The sequence below is a fragment of the Rhinoderma darwinii genome, chromosome 12, assembly GCF_050947455.1.
Source record: "Rhinoderma darwinii isolate aRhiDar2 chromosome 12, aRhiDar2.hap1, whole genome shotgun sequence".
NCBI classification, from domain to species: Eukaryota; Metazoa; Chordata; class Amphibia; order Anura; family Rhinodermatidae; genus Rhinoderma; species Rhinoderma darwinii.
The window spans coordinates 36,874,291-36,893,284 of NC_134698.1; the positions used below are offsets into that span (position 1 = coordinate 36,874,291).

At 45.5% G+C, this 18,994-nt stretch overlaps 1 protein-coding gene across 2 annotated transcripts in view; it reads right to left on the reverse strand.

The window, feature by feature from the left end:
* VPS39 (VPS39 subunit of HOPS complex) overlaps nt 1-18,994 on the reverse strand; it is a 449,085-nt gene that overhangs the window by 16,467 nt on the left and 413,624 nt on the right. The window lies entirely within an intron of this gene.

Below are 18,994 nucleotides of genomic sequence, written 5' to 3' on the forward strand. Positions count from 1 at the left end.
TTCCAGTCCAGGACTGGGGCATGTAGTCGGAGGCAAGGCAAGCCAGTAGGACAGGATTGATGGCTTTAGGCATAACAAGAAACAAAATTAGTTCAAAATGAAGGGCTCCAACTTGGAGCTTCAGCGGCTTGGTTTCAGATACGTTCGGGTCGGGCAGAGGTAGTCAGTCCATTCACAGAGGAAACAACCAAGGACGTCTCCAGAGGGACTGTGGGCAACTGGAGAAGATCCACTAGGACTTTTTGGATGAAGTTTGCTGTGGACCCTGAGTCCAGATGTGCAGAGACCCGGTGCATCTTTTCACCAGACACTATGGTCATGGGAATGTACAGTTTTGAGGAGAACTTTATATCTAGCGCCGTTCCACCTAGTGTTGTCTCTCCAACCGATCCTAGGCATTGGAGTTTTATCGGCTTCTGAGGGCACAAACACACAACATGGCCTCAGAGGCCACAATACAAAGTCCAGAAGTGTGTCTTCGGTGTTTCTCCCGGGTAGACAGTTTGAGCCGGTCCACCTGCATAGGCTCCTCTGGTGGAACAACTGGTGAGGGCAACAGGGATTGCTGGAAGATAGGAGCCAGCTTAGGGAATCTTCTCTCCTGACGAACCTCTTGGGATCGGTCCCGGATCTTTATGTCAATCCGGGTGGCTAGAACTATTAGGCCATCCAGTGTAGTTGGCAGATCACGAGTGGCTAGCTCGTCTTTAATTTTATGAGACAGTTCCTGCCAGAATGTAGCCACCAAAGCCTCGTTGTCCCAGGACATCTCCGTCGCCAGGGTGCGGAACTGAATGGCCTACTCGCCGACGGATCTGTCCACCTGGTGAAGGGTCAGAAGAGATGCAGCTGCTGAGGAGACTCGTCCATGTTCCTCAAATACTGTGCGAAAAGTCTATACGAAACACTGGAAGTCACGGGTCTCTGGTCCCTGACGTTCCCAGATAAAATTTGCCCATGCTAGAGCCTTGCCAGTAAGGAGTGAGACTATAAATGCGATCCTTGCACCAGCAAGTAGGAAATGCTCTGGCATGTAGACTGAAGTGGATCTGGCACTGGTTCATAAATCCCCTGCAGGTCCTCGCATCTCTGCCGTAGAGAGGAGGTAGTGGCAGTGAGAATCGGGAGTCAGCACTAGTACTGACAGGAGGTGTAGCAGGAGGAACAGCCAGAGCAACAGGAACGGATGTGTGATCTAGCCGATGTGTAATGGAGTTCACTGCCTGGAGTAGTTTGTCCTGTCGTAACTGGCAGACTAACTTCTCCACCCGCATGGCTTGTGATGTCGTCAAGGTCTTGGGTTGACCAGTGGGGTTCATGGCCTGAGCTTACTGTCATGATCTGTGGGTATGTGGACCCACTGGGCCGTACCGCGTTAGCGCAATAGCAGCTGGCCAAACAGTGTACTAAGTCCATGTCTATAGTGTAACACCCATGGCCACGGACCTTCAGGATTACTCACCTCCTGGCGGCTGCAGCTATGAATCAGGCGATGCCAGAGCTCACTTCCGCTTCACTCTGCTGTGTCCCGTAGGGTGTGCGCGCACGCTCGTGCCCGGTCTTAATGGGCCAGCGCGTGCAACTGAACTTGATTCCAAATTAGCCCATGATCTCCCTGGACTATAAGAAGGGTCCGCCCCTTCCTGCATTGCCTGAGCGTTGTTGTCGTTTACCTATGTTCGTCTCTGCAAATGGTCCCTTAAGTGTTTTGAAGTTCCCAGTGTTCCCGTTCCTGCTACCTGTATCCTATATCCCGTGCTCTCTTGGTCCAAGTGCCGCTCGGAGTTGGAGTCGTGTTGTGTACTATGCCTTCCTGGTTACACCACGCCTGGTGTCTGCCTGCTACCAAGGTCCCATTCGAGCCTATCTTCACTACTGTTTGAAGTTACCACACCTATCCGAACTATAGACTTTTACTTGGTATCCTGTTGGCCAGCTGCTATACCGTCAAGGCCCAGTGGGTCCATGCACCCAACGTGACAGTACACTCAGGCCATGGACCCCGCTGGTTAATCCGAGACCATGATGACGTCACAAGTGATGCGTGTGGATATGCTAGAACTCCGATCTCGACAGGACCAACTCCTCTAGGTGTTGAACATTATGGCACATCGGCTGGGTGTGCAAGCTGCCGTTTCTCCTACTACACCTCCTGGAAGTACAGACCCTCCGACTACACCTCTTGGCATTGCTGTTCCCAGATTTTCCCTGCCACTACCTCCTCGCTATGATGGAGACGCGAGGACCTGCTGGGGATTTTTGAACCAGTGCTAGATCCACATCAGTCTGTATGCAAGAGCATTTTCTACTGATGGCGCAAGGGTCGCTTTCATAATCTCTCTCCTCACTTGCAGGGCCCTAGCATGGGCGAACCCTATGTGGGAGAGAAATGGACCAGAGACCCGTGACTTCCAGGGTTTCCTACGGACATTTTGCACGGTGTTTGAGCAGCCTGGACAAGTCTCGTTGGCAGCTGCCTCCATGCAGAACCTTCGCCACGGAGACACTTCCGTGGGCGAGCACGCCATTCACTTCCGCATGGGAGAGTTGTTGTGGAACAATGAGGCCTTGGTGGTTACAGTTTGGCAGGGACTGTCCCCTGAGATTATGGATGAGCTTTCCGCCCGAGATCTGCCATCTACCCTGGATGACCTCATGCTTCTGGCAACCTGGATTGACATAAGGATCCGAGAACGGTTCCAAGAGGCCCGTCGCGAGGGAGGACTCCCTAGCCCGGCTCCTACATTGCAGCAACCCCTGCTGTCCTCATCAGCTGTTCCTCCCAAGGAGTCTTTGAGGATGGACCATCTCAAGCGGTCTACCCAGGAAAGACAACGCAAACGCACTTTGGGACTCTGTCTGTATTGCTGCCTCGGAGGCCATCTTGTGCGTCTGTGCCCCCAAAAGCCCCAGAGCCTAGTGTTGGTTGGAGAGACAACCCTGGGTGACGATGGTTTTTCTTCCAAATTGTCCATCCCCGTGACCATAGTGTCCGGCGAAAAGACGCACCGGGTCTCTGCCTATCTGGACTCTGGATCCGCAGCTAACGTCATTCAGAGGGACCTGGTGGATCTCATCCAGTTGCTCACAACCCCCCTGGAGAGGCCTTTGATTGTTGCCTCAGTGAATGGACTACCTCTGCCAGACCCGATTGTAGCTGTGACCAAACCACTGAAGCTCCAAGTGGGAACCCTTCATTCCGAGCTCATCTCATTTTTTTTGTCCTGTCTAAGGCCATCAACCTGCTGCTTAGCCTGCCCTGGCTCCGACTACATGCCCCAATTCTGGACTGGAATTCCGGAGAGGTTCTACAGTGGGGTTCCGAGTGCCTCAACTGCTGCCTGGTACAGATCCATCTGGCCCAGCCTCCCCTGTCTTAGTCATTGGCAGGATTGCCTTCTCACAGTTTGCGGATGTCTTTAGCAAGAAGGAGGCTGAGACACTGCCTCCACACTGGGCGTTCGACTGCCCTATTGATGTGGTTCCTGACGCATCCCTTCCCCGTGGAAGGGTATACCCTCTCTCTTTGCCAGAGACTCAGTCTTAGTCCGCCTATATGAAGGAGAATCTGGAGAGCGGTTTAATACCGAAATCCTCCTCCTACCGGGGTCTTAACCAGATCACGGTAAAAAATAGATAACCGTTGCCATTGATTTCAGAACTATTTGATCGCATACGAGGAGCAAAGATTTTTTTCTAAGCTAGACCTGCGGGGGGGCTTGCAACCTAATCCGGATTTGCCAGGATGACGAATGGAAGATGGCATTTAAGACTCGAGACGGGCACTACGATAACCTGGTAATGCCCTTCGGTCTGTGTAACGCTCCCGCTGTCTTCCAAGAGTTCGTCAATGACATCTTCCGAGATCTACTCTATGTCTGTGTTGTGGTCTATCTCGATGACATTCAGATTTTTTCCCCAGATCCAGTGACTCATTAGAGACATGTCCGTCAAGTTTTGCTGCGATTAAGGGAGAATCGTCTGTATGCCAAGCTGGAGGATTGCGTGTTCGAGAGAGAGTCTCTACCCTTCCTGGGCTACATTATCTCGGATCAAGGTCTCAAGATGGATCCTGCGAAGGTAAAGGCCGTTGTGGAATGGCTACGTCCTCAAGGCTTAAGGGCCATACAGCGTTTCCTGAGATTCGCCAATTTCTATCGGCAGTTCATCCCAAACTTCTCCTCACTGACAGCTCCAATCTCCACCCTCACCAAAAAAGGCATGAACGCCATGGTGTGGACTCCAGAAGCGGAATCCGCATTTAATATCTTGAAGAGTGCCTTCACGTCAGCCTCAACCCTCCATCATCCTGATGTATCTCTACAGTTTTCGTTGGAGGTGGACGCCTCCTCTGTTGGTGCTGGTGCACTTCTGCTCCAGAGGTCCCAAAGGCAAGACAGTGGTATGTGGCTATGACTCCAAGCTTTACTCTTCCGCAGAGCGCAACTACTCGATTGGGAATCGGGAGTTACTGGCCTTCAAACTGGTTCTGGAGGAGTGGAGACACCTACTATAGGGCGCAGCTCATCCCATACTGATATTCACTGACCACAAGAACCTCACCTATCTCCAGAAAGCTCTACTGCTGAACCCCCGTCAAGCCAGGTGGTCGCTGTTCTTTGCCCGGTTCCAGTTTTTAGCTCCACTACTCTCAGGCCGACAAGAATGTGAGGGCCGATGCTTTATCCAGGTTGTTCGAGACAGAGGACAACCACAAAATATTATCAATCTGTCTTGCATTGTCTCTGTCAACCCCCTGCAAGTTAGAGACATCCCTCCGGGGAGGACTTTTGTGCGCCTGGCAGACAGAGGGAGAATCCTCCACTGGGGACACAGCTGCAGACTGGCAGGTCATGTGGGTACCCGTAAGACCCGAGACCTGATTGCCCATCATTTCTGGTGGCCCACGCTGCCAAAAGACATCATGGACTTTTTTTCGTACAGCTCGGTGTACGAGGCTAATAAGGTTAGGTCACCCCAAACCTGTAGGCCTGCTCCAGCCGCTACCTGTACCCGATGCTCCTTGGCAGCATATTGCAATGGACTTTGTTACAAAGCTGCCTCCCTCTGCTAACTTCTGCTACTCGAATGGCCAACCTCTTCATCCAACACATCTTCTGCCTGCACGGCTTACCTCGACATATCGTGTCTGACCGGGGGGGGTTCAGTTCACCTCAAGGTTCTGGAGAGACCTCTGCAAACTCCTCAGTGTAAAGTTGGACTTTTCCTCAGTGTACCATCGCCAGTCCAATGGTCCAGTCGATAGGATCAATCAGATCATTGAGAACTACCTACGACACTTCATCTCCAGGCAGCATGAGGACTGGGTGCAGCTTCTTCCTTGGGCCGAATTCTCGTACAATAACCATACAAGTGAGTCCACAAGAACTAACACCGTTCTTCATAGTCTACGGCCAACACCCACGAATTCCTCTCCCGGTGTCCGTTATTTCCGAGGTGCCCGCAGCGGATTCTGCTTTTAGGGACTTCCTGCAGATCTGGCAGCAGACCGGATCCTCCATTCTGCTGGCGGTCGACAGCATGAAACGAAAGGCAGACCAAGGTCTGGCTGCCCTCCAGAAATATTCAGCTGAGGGTGCCATTATACAAGTCTGCTCCCAGGTTCCTTGGACCCTTCGAGATCTTGCAACAGATCAACCCCGTCTTCTACAAGCTTCGGCTGCCTCCTACCCTCAAGATCCCCAACTCTTTCCAGGTCTCCCTCCTGAAGCCTGTGGACTGAACCGCTACACAAAAATGCCTAGCTCTGCAGTTGCTCCCAGCGGTTCATCGGATACATTCGAGGTTAAGGAGATCCTGGATACCAAGAGAGTAGGAGGAAGAACTTTTTATTTGGTGGATTGGAGGGGGTTTGGTCCAGAAGAGGGGTCCTGGGAGCCAGAGGAGAACCTCAATGCCCCTACCCTCCTCAAGAAGTTTCTCTCCCGCTCTGGTCCCAAGAGGAGGGGGTGTAAGAGGGAGGATACTGTAACACCCCTGGCCACGGACCATCAGGATTACTCACCTTCTGATGGCCGCAGCCATGGATCAGTGAGCGCTGGCCCGCATCTCCTCCTCAGGAGACGCCAGCTCTCACTTCTGCTTCACTCTGCTGTGTCCCGTAGGACATACGCACCTGAATTTGATACCGAACTAGCCCATGATCCCCCTGGACTATAGGAAGTGCCCTGCCCCTTCCTGCATTGCCTGAGCGTTGTTGTCGTTTACCTATGTTTGTCTCTGCAAATGGTCCCTTAAGTGTTTTCCAGTTCCTAGTGTTCCCCGTCCTGCTACCTGTATCCTATATCTCATGCTATCTTGGTCCAAGTGCCGTTCAGGGTTGGAGTCGTATTGTGCTGTGTACTACGCCTTCCTGGTTACACCACGCCTGGTGTCTGTCTGCTACAAAGATCTCATCCAAGCCTATCTTCGCTACGGTCTGAAGTTACACAGGTACACCTATCCGAACTATAGACTTTTACTTGGTATCCTGTTGGTCAGCTGCTATACCGTCAAGGCGGTACGGCCCAGTGAGTCCACGCACCCAATGTGACATATATATGGTTCAAGCACAAGGGCATCTGTAGCAGTTCAGACAGCAGTAACGGCTAGGCTCAGATGGGACCTTGGCAGCAGACACCAGGCGTGGTGTAACACAGCAGGCGTAACCGGTGGAACAACACGATTCCAACTTTCTAAGGGATACAGGTAGCAGGTACGTGAACACTGAGAACAGGATAACACTACGGGACCATTTGCAAGACTAACACGGGAAAACACAGCAATGCTCAGGCAATGACTGAAGGGGCAGGGCCCTTCTTATAGTCCAGGGTGATCATGGGTCAATTTATGATTATTTTCATGTGCGCGCGCTGGCCCTTTAAGGCCAGGCACGAGCGTGCGCACCCTTCGGGACACAGCAGAACTGAACGGAAGTGAGTGCTGGCGTCTCCTAGGGAGGAGATGTGGGCCAACGCTCACAGATCCATGGCTGCAGCCGTCGGGGGTTGAGTAATCCCGACGGTCCGTGGCCGTGGACGCAACAGACACCATGTCACATTTGTAAAGCCTCTGAGGTACCAGTACAGTGAAAAAACCCCAGATGCGACCCTATTTTGATAACTATACAAGAAATTAGTTTACAGGTGTAGTGAGCATTGTAACCCCACAGGTGTTTTATAGATTTTATTAGAATTGGGCTGTGAAAATGAAAAATTATTTGTTTTCCAATAATATGTAGTTTTTGCTGTTTTTACAGTTTTTCATGTTCAGGGTGACAGGAGAATAAAGGCACCACAAAATTTGTTACGCAATTTCTCCCGAGTAAGGCAATAACTCATATGTGGTTGTAAACTGCTGTTTAGACACACGGCAGGACCCTAAAGCAAAAGAGCGCAATTGGGTTTTTGAAATTCAGATTTTGTTCACTTGTTTTTTTACATCATGTTGTATTGCGCTGAGGTACCAGTACAGTGGAAACCCCTGAGAAGTTACCCCATTTTGGAAACTACACCCCACAAGTAATTAATCTAGAGGTGTAGTGAGAATTTTGACCCCTCAGATGTTTTACAGAAATTAGTGCGCAATGGATGTTGCAGATTGAACATGGCAATTTTTCCACAGACATGCCATTTTAGTGCCAAATATTTTTTGCCCAGCTTGTGCCACTGGAGACACACTCCCCATAAATAGTTAATTTATTAGCAAAAAGAAGAAGCACAAGCACGGCACTCACCAATTCAACACTTCATTTTTTTATTTTCATTCCAATAAAAACGGGACACATGGGCTGCAAGGGCAAACTTACTGCTCCTACTCCAAGCATCGGCACATAAATAGTTAAATAAAGTGGGTTCTCTCGAGTACAAAAATACCCAATATGTGGTCATACAATTCTCTTTAGGCACACTGCCAGGCTGTAGGAAAGATCGGCTTTTGAAGCGCAGATTTTTATTTGGAGTTTTATTGGTATTTCAATTAATAAATGAGGCTTATAATTGAAGCTTTGAAGAGTACTTGAGGGCAAAACAAGGTGGTATAATAATGAGGTAAATAAATAATAAAATGAATAATCCATAGCGTGCTACGGATTGAAACAATTCTATATTAACAGGCCAGTTTTTTTGGGGCAGGTGCTGATGAATGTTTTTTTAAAACTAGTTTTATTAAGAATTTGTAGTACATATGCAATCAAAAAATATTAAAGAATTAAATGCGATTACAATGTAGATAATTGGTACAAAATCAGGTTAACCTAACCAGAATATACAAAAGGGGAAAAAAATGAATACAGGTGGGAAATCTTAGTTACAAAAAGGAATACGCAGATTCCTGTGCAGGCAGAGGTATATATACACCAAGAATATGTTATTAGTAGATCAATACAAGAAAGAAAGCAATTTATCTTTCATCAGACCGTATGATACAAATCAAGTCGGTAACAGTGAATCTCTCATATTAGTAAACCGGTGCGGGGTGTATTGGGTAAGTGGAGAATTACACCAGGTCTCCCATATTTTTGTAAACTTATCAGTAAAACCTCTACGTCTATAAAGTATACGCTCATAAGGAAGGAGTGAATTGACCAAACCTTTCCATTTGGGGGTTTTAGAAGGTCTAGGGTCCATCCACCTGAGTGCAATAGTTTTGCATGCCATGAAAAGTACCTCCGTGAGTAAAATCCTTGTATAGTGAGGCACTGATCTTCAGGTAATATTCCAAATAGACAAACCTGTGGGGTTAGGGGTACAGACATACAAGTCACACTAGTTACAACCTCAATCACCTCTTTCCAAAAGGAGTATACAATAGGGCATGCCCACATCATATGCCAAAAATCTGATCTCTCAAATCTGAATCTATGGCATTCTGTGTTTGTTATCTACTCATTTTATTAATTCTCACCAGAGAAAGATAACTTTGATGTATTATTGACAGTTGTATAATTTTATTGTTGGATGCCGGGGAAACTGTAAGTGAAGAGGAAAGTATTCCGATATGTCCGGTATCTGGGCAACCCATCCCCTATAGTACCCACTCCATATCGGAGCCAAAAGTTAGGAGCTAAATCATCCGATATATGGGAAAGTATTAAGTTATCCCACAGAGGCATGTCTGTGTGGATGTCCGAGTACCCGTAAATAGACTTCGGAGCTGACCATACCTATGCTGCTATTTTGTGAATGGGTAGCAAGTTTGCAACGGTACCCAAGGGACTTTCCAATACCGGCCACAAATGGGATAGATGCAAATAAAATGCTAAATGGTGTTCCCTGTTTGAAAGCGGATAATTGGCAACCCATACCTTTAAATAGCCTAATTGACCTGCTACATAATAGTGATATTGGTCTGGCAGTGCCGCACCACCCAGGGTTTTGGGGCGCTGCAATGTGGACAAGCTAAGTTTAGAGCGGTTATGTCCCCATATGAATGCTGGGAATAAAGCGTGTAGTCGTTTAAAGAAGGATTTGTACACTGGAGTTTCAGCATGTTCTAGTGCATACAGACATTTTGGGAGTATGGACATTTTGATAAGATTAATCCTGACAGCCACCGCCAGTGGAAGAGTACCCCACACTGTAAACTTAGATTTTATATAGTCTAACAAAGGCAAGATATTTGCGGCATGAACCTCCATATGGTTCTATTGATAACTATGCCTAAATATTTAAACTTCGGTACTACTCGTATGCCATGTTTAGTGTCAGACCATCCCATACCCTGTAATGGGATAAAAAAGGATTTGCTCCAATTAATATGTAGTCCAGAAAATTGTCCGAACTTATCCAGTATGTCTATGGCCAACGGTAAAGAAACAGTCGGATGGGACATATATAAAACCATGTCATCAGTGTACAAGCTTATTCTATCTTCTCTCGACCCCAGTACTATCCCTCTGTATTCTGGGTGATGCCTTATGCATATTGCCAGAGGCTCTATAGCAAGGGCAAAGAGCAACGGGGAAAGGGGACCTTGCCTAGTGCCTCTATAGAGGAAGAAAAATGGGGATGTCACACCATTGACCAAAATTTTTGCCCTCAGTGTCTTATATAAAACGGAAATCCATCTGATGAACTTAGGGCCAAGAACAAATCTGTTCAATATTTCCAGCAAATAGGGCCATTCGATCGAATTGAAGGCATTCGCAGCATCCAAAGACGCTAGTGACTGATCTGCCTTCATAGCCACTCCAGCCTGTGCGAAGATTTGTACCTTTCCAATATTTTCAGAGGTAGATTTCCCAGGCATGAATCCCGACTGGTCCCCATTAATCACCTGAGGGATAACCTTATTAAGCCTGTTTGCAAGTACCTTCGTGATTATTTTGTAATTGTTTATTAGCAACGATATTGGCCTATATGAGCCCCATTCACCAGGGTCTTTATCAGGCTTCAATAAAACTATTATAGTACCATCATACATACTGTCCGGCAATTTACCTATTCTCAGGGCATGCAAATACATAGAGAAAAGTGAGGGAATGAGATAATTGGAGTAACTTCCGCAGGGATCCCGTCAGGGCCAGGTGCCTTCCCCGTTAGCATATCCTTCAAAGCTTGTAAAGCCTCGTCCATCGTAATATATATTTCTAGGGCTTCCCGGCTAGTCTCCTCAAGAGTAGGAAACACTATACCATCCATATAGGATACAAAGTCTGATAGATCATAGGAGGCCTGGGAGGAATACAATTCCTGGTAAAAGTGTGCAAAACTATTCTAGGTGTATCAGTCAAGTAATCCCCTGAGCTATCTTGGACTTTCAGTATTGCTGGGCTTTGTGAAATTTGGTGTATCAAATGTGCCTGTAATTTACTTGATTGGCTCCCAAATTCGAAATATGTTTGCTTGGTAAAAAATAGTTTCCTATTGGCTTTTTCTTGCAAAAGTAGTAAATATTTCCTCTCTTCCAATAGCTAAGGTTCTTTATTCGAATCTGAGGGGTCTGCTATGTATTGTTCTTCTAGGGCACTGCACTGCCGTGCCATATCCCGCTCCTCTCTAGATGATTCACGTTTTAAAAAGAAAATGATAGAAAGTAGGCACCCCCTAAGATATGCTTTCAGGAGTATCCCACAGAATATTTGAGTCATCAAAGGAACAATGGGCATCATGAAATACCTCCAGTTGATCTGAAATACGGTCATGTGGACCAATCGAGGTCAACCAAAAGAGATGAGTTTTCCAACTTTTAGGTTATTCCCAACTTCACTTTTAAAAATGATTTTCCCCAAAACTAATTTTCTATTAAAAATAAACATGTTATACCTCTTCATAATGTTTTCTTACCTTCCTTTTTCCACTTTTTCATGGCATGGTCCTGCTTCTCGTTCCCTGGTTTTTCGGATTTAGTGAGCGGTACTAAGCCCCTTTTCTGTACAAATCCAGCAAGTGGCGCTGTGATATTATCACAGCACTGCTTGTATGTGTGCGCGCTCCCGACACTGCTGCTATGAGTATTACTACATATTCTGTGCCACTAATGTTCTAACAGGAATGGTAAAGGAGGTTTCCCATTCCCCTCTCTTTACCAGATGTCCTGTTTCAGTGTAATAATGTCAGTGATAAACATTGGTGGAGTGGACTACCCGGTCAGCAGCTGTTTGAACGGATCTCTGCACGTCCATGCGGAGATGACTGTAGCAGAGCCCATTATCAGGGCTGTCACCATGAGCTTACTTATTTTGTAAAGTTCACACTGTTATCTCTATATTTGCATATAGAGATAACAGTGCTTCAGAGTGTTGTACAAGCCATGAGGACTCTGCTACATCTTAGCTGGGATGTTTCAGACATTAGCTGAACTTCTGAATAGGAGGGCTCTCTGACTACTGCGCATGTCTGAGAGCGGTCCTATTCACTTCTATAGCACAGCAGAGAGGTGGCCGGGTCAGGTGCTACTGCGCATGCTCTTCAAATGCTCACTCCCGAAAATCCGGCCATACTCCTCAAACACTTCAGTAGCATCTGCGCAAGCGCGGCCACCGCATCGGAATCTTGGCAGTGGTTGTACCCATGGGAAACGGAGTGTAAACTAACACTAACTGTTTAACTAAAAAAAACAAAAAGATTTTTCTAGCGACACATTCCCTTTAAGAAACAAATCTAAAATTGCTCCTCATAACTTGCTCAAAAATGATCGTTTTTCAAAATAAAAACCACTGCTGTTATCTACATTACAGCGCCGATCAGATTATGTAGGAGATAGTGCACTTATAATCTGGTGACAGAGCCTCTTTAAACAAATGTTCACCAATAGCTGGCATATTCCAAAGTTTACAAAATAAAACGAACATTAGAACAATTAACTGGTCCGACAATGCAAGGTGATACAAGTACCATTGCCGGTTCATGACCATAACCATGGCACGTAATATACGGGGGTGTCCCTGTGCCATAACTCCTCAAAGGAGAAATCAAATACATTATTTCAGCACACTTGCGATAGAATGTCTCGGAGAGAGTAAGTAAATCTTAGCTGGGATGTTTCAGACATTAGCTGAACTTCTGAATAGGAGGGCTCTCTGACTACTGCGCATGTCTGAGAGCGGTCCTATTCACTTCTATAGCACAGCAGAGAGGTGGCCGGGTCAGGTGCTACTGCGCATGCTCTTCAAATGCTCACTCCCGAAAATCCGGCCATACTCCTCAAACACTTCAGTAGCATCTGCGCAAGCGCGGCCACCGCATCGGAATCTTGGCAGTGGTTGTACCCATGGGAAACGGAGTGTAAACTAACAAAGGGAAATCGGATACAACAGAAACAATCTCAAGAACGGTAATAAAAATAAAAATAAATATATTGGCAGATATTCATAACTTTACATAAGGAACACATTTAAATATGATCTTTGAGTTGGGAATACCAACTTTAATGGACCAGTGATAGAGAATTTTAGCACCATGTTAGAATAGTCTGTCACTCCTCCATTTTTATAAGCTAGCATCGTTACGAGAGGTATCATGAAAGCATTTCCAACCCTATAATCAATTCGAGAAAGAGAATTGCGACATAGAGAATGACAGGAGTACGCTCTGGCACTCGGGTATCTACAACGAAAAATGTCACACCATCCCTGTTGATGGAGCAGCAAACTAAGCACAGAAGATGTTTGCAAGGAAGGGACTTAAATAATAACAGCCCTAAATCGTTCGAAGTTTGGATCTGTTACCATACTAAAATCTCCCATTCCTAATACCGTAGCAACCAGGTGTGTTACAGCAAATGTGGCAGCCAAATGCAGGACATGTGAAGAAGCGTGTTTTTACTTTTGACCAAGTGGGTGTTGTAAAGAAGTGTATGAGGCTGACCAATCAGTGTCATACACTTCTCATTGTTCCAGCCCAGCTTCTTTCACTGCACAATCACACTGTGCTGTGGATCATGCTGGGCTGGAACAATGAGAAGTGTATGACACTGATTGGTCAGCGTCATACACTTCTTTACAACACCCACTTGGTCAAAAGTAAAAACACGCCCAGTTGGTCTTTAAAGGACGATTGTCGCGAAAAAAATGTTTCTTTATATTAATTTGCTTTTAGTGTTTTAATAAAAAATGTTTTATTTATTTGTGTGTTTGTGTTTTACTTTTTTTTATTTTTTAACTTTTTCTTGTCTATGGGGGCTGCCATTTTTTTGGGCGACACACAGTGTAGGAGGTTTGACCGTTCAATCCCCTCCTTTCTCCTGGCACTAGCCAGGATAAAGGAGGGGGGATTCTGTGAGCTCACTAGAGCGAGTGTGTATTCTCAAATTTTGCAGCATAAAGCAATGTGGTTGCTTTACCACATGCCAATGCTGCAATTTTGGGAATTGCTCCATCTAGTGACCAGCACTGGGAAATGTTATAAATTAGAATCTAATTTATAATATTTCCTGACTCGTGAAAAAATTAAAAAAATTAGAACAATGTTTGATCATTTATACACTAACTGTTTAACTAAAAAAAACAAAAAGATTTTTCTAGCGACAAATTCCCTTTAAGAAACAAATCTAAAATTGCTCCTCATAACTTGCTCAAAAATGATCGTTTTTCAAAATAAAAACCACTGCTGTTATCTACATTACAGCGCCGATCAGATTATGTAGGAGATAGTGCACTTATAATCTGGTGACAGAGCCTCTTTAAACAAATGTTCACCAATAGCTGGCATATTCCAAAGTTTACAAAATAAAACGAACATTAGAACAATTAACTGGTCCGACAATGCAAGGTGATACAAGTACCATTGCCGGTTCATGACCATAACCATGGCACGTAATATACGGGGGTGTCCCTGTGCCATAACTCCTCAAAGGAGAAATCAAATACATTATTTCAGCACACTTGCGATAGAATGTCTCGGAGAGAGTAAGTAAATCTTAGCTGGGATGTTTCAGACATTAGCTGAACTTCTGAATAGGAGGGCTCTCTGACTACTGCGCATGTCTGAGAGCGGTCCTATTCACTTCTATAGCACAGCAGAGAGGTGGCCGGGTCAGGTGCTACTGCGCATGCTCTTCAAATGCTCACTCCCGAAAATCCGGCCATACTCCTCAAACACTTCAGTAGCATCTGCGCAAGCGCGGCCACCGCATCGGAATCTTGGCAGTGGTTGTACCCATGGGAAACGGAGTGTAAACTAACAAAGGGAAATCGGATACAACAGAAACAATCTCAAGAACGGTAATAAAAATAAAAATAAATATATTGGCAGATATTCATAACTTTACATAAGGAACACATTTAAATATGATCTTTGAGTTGGGAATACCAACTTTAATGGACCAGTGATAGAGAATTTTAGCACCATGTTAGAATAGTCTGTCACTCCTCCATTTTTATAAGCTAGCATCGTTACGAGAGGTATCATGAAAGCATTTCCAACCCTATAATCAATTCGAGAAAGAGAATTGCGACATAGAGAATGACAGGAGTACGCTCTGGCACTCGGGTATCTACAACGAAAAATGTCACACCATCCCTGTTGATGGAGCAGCAAACTAAGCACAGAAGATGTTTGCAAGGAAGGGACTTAAATAATAACAGCCCTAAATCGTTCGAAGTTTGGATCTGTTACCATACTAAAATCTCCCATTCCTAATACCGTAGCAACCAGGTGTGTTACAGCAAATGTGGCAGCCAAATGCAGGACATGTGAAGAAGCAAGCGGAGGTAAATACATTCCCAAAATAACAAACGGTGTGTTTTCTACATGTGCATATATGAAGATATATCTGCCATCCTTGTCCACCTTAGTGTGTACTACCTCCCATCGTATGGATTTGTGGACTAGAATAGATACTCCCCGGGAATAAGATGTATGGTATGAATGTCCAGACCATTGGACCCACGGTCTGAGTAGAACTCTAGCTTTACCCGGTACTAAATGCGTTTCTTCTAAACATAGTATATGAGGGTTATATTTACGTATGCGTGCGAACAACATAGCCCGTTTCGGTGGGCTACCCATGCCCCTCACACTCCACTACATAATAGTCACAGACGCCATATTAGAAACTGTAACCATCTACCTACTTTACTCTGCATTGTATACAATCCACCATGACCAGAAGATGTCTCATATGACCCACACCTTAATTGATGTATAAACTTACACCTGTACTTAAAGAGGCTCTGTCACGAGATTATAAGATTATTAATGTAGATAACAGCAGTGGTTTTTATTTTGAAAAACTATCATTTTTGAGCAAGTTATGAGCAATTTTAGATTAGTTTCTTAAAGACCAACTGGGCGTGTTTTTACTTTTGACCAAGTGGGTGTTGTAAAGAAGTGTATGAGGCTGACCAATCAGTGTCATACACTTCTCATTGTTCCAGCCCAGCTTCTTTCACTGCACAATCACACTGTGCTGTGGATCATGCTGGGCTGGAACAATGAGAAGTGTATGACACTGATTGGTCAGCGTCATACACTTCTTTACAACACCCACTTGGTCAAAAGTAAAAACACGCCCAGTTGGTCTTTAAAGGACGATTGTCGCGAAAAAAATGTTTCTTTATATTAATTTGCTTTTAGTGTTTTAATAAAAAATGTTTTATTTATTTGTGTGTTTGTGTTTTACTTTTTTTTATTTTTTAACTTTTTCTTGTCTATGGGGGCTGCCATTTTTTTGGGCGACACAGTGTAGGAGGTTTGACCGTTCAATCCCCTCCTTTCTCCTGGCACTAGCCAGGATAAAGGTGGGGGGATTCTGTGAGCTCACTAGAGCGAGTGTGTATTCTCAAATTTTGCAGCATAAAGCAATGTGGTTGCTTTACCACATGCCAATGCTGCAATTTTGGGAATTGCTCCATCTAGTGACCAGCACTGGGAAATGTTATAAATTAGAATCTAATTTATAATATTTCCTGACTCGTGAAAAAATTAAAAAAATTAGAACAATGTTTGATCATTTATACACTAACTGTTTAACTAAAAAAAACAAAAAGATTTTTCTAGCGACACATTCCCTTTAAGAAACAAATCTAAAATTGCTCCTCATAACTTGCTCAAAAATGATCGTTTTTCAAAATAAAAACCACTGCTGTTATCTACATTACAGCGCCGATCAGATTATGTAGGAGATAGTGCACTTATAATCTGGTGACAGAGCCTCTTTAAACAAATGTTCACCAATAGCTGGCATATTCCAAAGTTTACAAAATAAAACGAACATTAGAACAATTAACTGGTCCGACAATGCAAGGTGATACAAGTACCATTGCCGGTTCATGACCATAACCATGGCACGTAATATACGGGGGTGTCCCTGTGCCATAACTCCTCAAAGGAGAAATCAAATACATTATTTCAGCACACTTGCGATAGAATGTCTCGGAGAGAGTAAGTAAATACACGGCAGATTGGAAAAAGGATATGCAGGTTCAGTTCCGCATAACATCTTAACTTTGAAACATAACATCACATGAATCTGCAAAGGACGACCAGCATCCATCTTGTATTTGCCACATGTTCGAGTCCAAATCAACTCTTGGTAATCACATATCAGGACACCGTTCTTAAGTCATGGTATATATGATTTGTTCAAGCGAAAATAAGCAAAATATTCCAGTAAATTATGGATGTATGAATCCTACAATTGATCCATGATGTCAGCTCTCAGAAGATCCCACGTAGATGCATTCCCATCCAAGATCAGTTGCATTGAGGAAATCGTTTCCATTCATCCACATCTTGTGGGGTTAAAGAAAATAGAGCGATCATTGTCTACCACCCGCAGCCTTGCTGGGTATGACATGGAGTACGGAATATTCAAATCTCTGAGGTGCCTTTTAACTGCCATAAATGTCGCTCTTTGTTTTTGCAGGTCTACCGAAAAGTCAGGGAATATGGAAACAGCAGCTCCGTTAAATTTAAGATCTGGAAGTCTGTGAGCCAAGCGGAGAACTAAGTCTCTGTCATTGCAATTAAGAAGTCTGGCAAGTAGCGGCCTAGGTAGAGCACCAAGCGGTGGCGATCTCGATAAGACTCTAAGTTGCCCTCTCTACTGCAAAGGCCTGCGAAAAGGGCGCATCTGGGAGCAGATCCCTAATTCATTTTAGGATAAAGTCACACAGATTTTGGCCTTCAGATGGTCCAGGCATACCTATTACTCTAAGGTTATTCCTGCGTTTCTCTGGAGGAGTCTCCCACTCTAGTACGCTGTGGCAGAGGAGTGCAGCCGCCATCTTGCCCCTCTCCCCTAAAAAATTCTTGTATTTTCTCTGCAGTGGTTTGTCCTCTTGTGGGGCTCATGGTCCCTTGCCTGATAACCCTCAACCTTCTGGATCTCCGGAACGGAATTTTGGAACGAAGGATGTCTGCAGGAGGAGTATGGCACGAATTCACTGCGGAGCTACAGACTTATGCGACTGCTCCCGCTGAGCGCCAAGCCACGCCCCCAGGTGCTGATGAATGTTATACATTCTTATCCTCCTTTTGGAACCCACTCTGCACTTTTATTAGGTCCTTACCTTGTTTGAAGTTTTGGGAACTTCGCTGAGAAAGTCTTGACCTGGTACAATACAGACGGCCTCAGCGAGATGACAAAGTTTTGGGCAGATGTGCTTGAGCACTCGTTTTCCTGGATCCAAAATAATAGGGCCTTGATAACCACCACTTAAAACTGAAGGAATGTTTCCATCTGGTCTGCACATCAGGATAGCACATAAGTGCTATACAATGCCATTTGCATGAGTTGTGTAACGGCCGTGGACACGGACCGCAGCCTCCACTTACCTGACGACCGCAGACCTCTCTCTTCCTGCCGACGTCTCCCTCCCCGGAGACGTCAGCACATGTGGCCACCCTGCCCTGTAGTGTACACTAGGGGGCGCACGCTAGTTCCCAGACTTAAAGGGCCAGCACGTGCATATGTAATGAATTATCTCCAGATGACCCTGAACTATAAAAAGGGCCCTGCCTATTCACTCCTTGCCTGAGCGTTGTTGTAGTCTTCCAATGTCTTTATCGCAAATGGTCCCTTAGTGTTATCCTTTTCCCAGTGTTCCTGTGCCCTGCTTCCTGTATCCTGTGCTGTGTTTTGTTCCTGAGCCTGTCTAGTGCTGAAGGTGTGTAGAGCCGCCTGCTGTCATCCGCCACATCTGGCGCAACCTGCTACACCTACTGCCAAACCTGCCACATCTCACCCCATCCGTGCTAAAGTCTCTGACATTGTCAGGACTATCTCAAGTACCCTTGTGCTACGAACTCCTTGTATAAGCTTTTGGAATGACTGTGACTTGGCCAGCTCTCTCTCCGCTATGGCGGAGCGGACTAGTGGGTCCACAAACCCCTAGATGATGACAGTACGCTCAGGTCATGGAACCCGCTGGCCAATCCAAGACCGCAGTTCAGGTGATTCAAACAGATATACATGACCTATGTGCATGCCAGGATCAACTCCTCGTGCTTGTAAACGACATCATTCCCCGGCTGGATCAACCTCATGCTCCTCTTCCAGATGCTGCTGCCGTCCCACTGCCTGTCACTCCTTCAGCCTGTTCCGGATCCAC